Raw genomic sequence first — 2,061 nt, forward strand, 5'->3', positions numbered from 1 at the left:
CCAATAAGATGTCTCTGTATGAGGAGGCGGGGTCACAGAGGTTAACACAAACCCTGCAGCAGCATCATCAGCTCACATGGAAACTTTGATGATTCACTTCTGTGGTGTTTTTACACACAGCAGATATTTCCTGGTGGGTTCCTTGATGACCACATCAAGCTTTCTGAAGCTTGGATTGAAAACGCTTCATTACTCAAAGCTTTCCAACACAGGCCTCTGTGGTGCCATCTGGTGGACAAACATATGAAGTGCAGCGTGAAGCTACACATTAAAATGAACTGCTTCAGCTACGTTTATATATAACATACTATAACCTATATAACTATATGTATAGTGTATTATGTAGGTTTTAGAGCTGGAGGTAGTATTGATGATGGCCTGGTTTTTATTTATGTTCCCCATGGTTCACCAGCTCTCACACAACATCAGCAGCAATGATCCACGTCCTTATAAACCTCCGAATCAGGTCCTGAAGCAGTGACGTCCTGAGTGAAGACTGTAGCTGCCCACTTGGAATTACCACACGTGACGCAGAGAGCTTCGACTGATGCAACTTTATTCTCTCCTCTTTTACCACCGACAATATGGCACCGTGAAAACTATAACGATGCACAAACAAATACCATTATAACATTCAAATAGAAAGTGCAGAAATGTTCACATTTTACTATATAGAAAATTATTTTGATAACTCAAATCATGACATTAACATAAATCAATCGCTTTTAAACAATTTATGTTACAGCATTTAATAAAATGAATTAACAACAACCTTTCTGTCTCTTAGATACATAAACAATCATTCGCAATCATTAAACCAACCTCTTTCTGCTTCCAAGGGTGCTAATCATGCTGAACCAGCTAGCCAACCTCCTCCATGCACATCTCTTTGCCAGTCTTTCCACACCACAAACAAATGACATGCATACACAATAAAAAACGAATTCCCCACACTGAGTAAACTTTCAAAGTTATAGCATGTAACAGGTAAATAGAAAACATAGTTTTGCATGAGTATTTTCAAAAAATAAACGTTTTTACTCACTCTGAAGCAACGTGTTTGTGTCGTTTCACTGAGAACAGAACAGGAAGTCTGACACAATAAAAGAGGAAGTGCTAAGGTACTCTTCAAAATAAAAGCGCAAAGTAAAGTGGCTTTGCCGGCATTTACAAAGACCTCACTGATCACATGACTCTGGTCACCTGGACTCAGTGTTTCTGAAGCAGTGTGCTGGGTTTTTAAAAATCTGTGGCTGCTGCCTGATGTTGGGCCCACAGAGGAAGACGACTCACTCACTCTTCTTCACTTCCTCCTTAAACATGTGGAAGGAGAGCAAAGTGCTGCCAGACTCTTATTTCTGACAGGAACAGAAGAAACCACAGCAAACTGCTCCAGTTATTCATCTTCATCACAATCTATTTATTTATGATGGTGTCTTCAGTCTGAGGGTTTGAAGTTTCCATGTCTGTGTGATGTGTGGTGTGAAGGCTGCTGGTTAAACTGGGACTCACTGTTTAAAGCACTGAGTGCTCATAGAGAGATGCTCCATGAGTCCCAGTACAGACTACAAACATGGTGGAAACTTAGCTTTGATATCCACACACTCTGCACGTCTGTGAGTAACTGTGATGAAGATGTGCAGAGATCTGTGTACAAACAGGAGAAAGACTGTAAAGACTCTGTGCTTCTAACAGCCTCTGTTAACATATGTGAGGCTGTTTGTTGTTGTTGCCATGGAGCTTTTCACTGTTTGGGTCAGCAGGTCATGTGATCAGGTTTGTTCTGTGAAAGCTGGACGATGGTTCAGTGTCAGGGTTTGTTTGCATTCATCAATAAATATCTAAATAAATCAAAGACTCCATGTTTTTTCTTTCATCATGTGACCTCTGCTCATCCATCTCTGTGTGTATCAGGATACATTTAGTTCATAACACACAGAAAAAGGAGCAAAAAGAGGGACTTTCACCATTTTATACTAAAAACACTCAACTAATGTTTCTAATATGAAACAAATAAGCCCACATTAATGTGAGCATTTATTAAATAATAATAATAATGAT

Source organism: Oreochromis niloticus, unplaced genomic scaffold, assembly GCF_001858045.2.
Source record: "Oreochromis niloticus isolate F11D_XX unplaced genomic scaffold, O_niloticus_UMD_NMBU tig00001534_pilon, whole genome shotgun sequence".
In the NCBI taxonomy this organism is placed as follows: Eukaryota; Metazoa; Chordata; class Actinopteri; order Cichliformes; family Cichlidae; genus Oreochromis; species Oreochromis niloticus.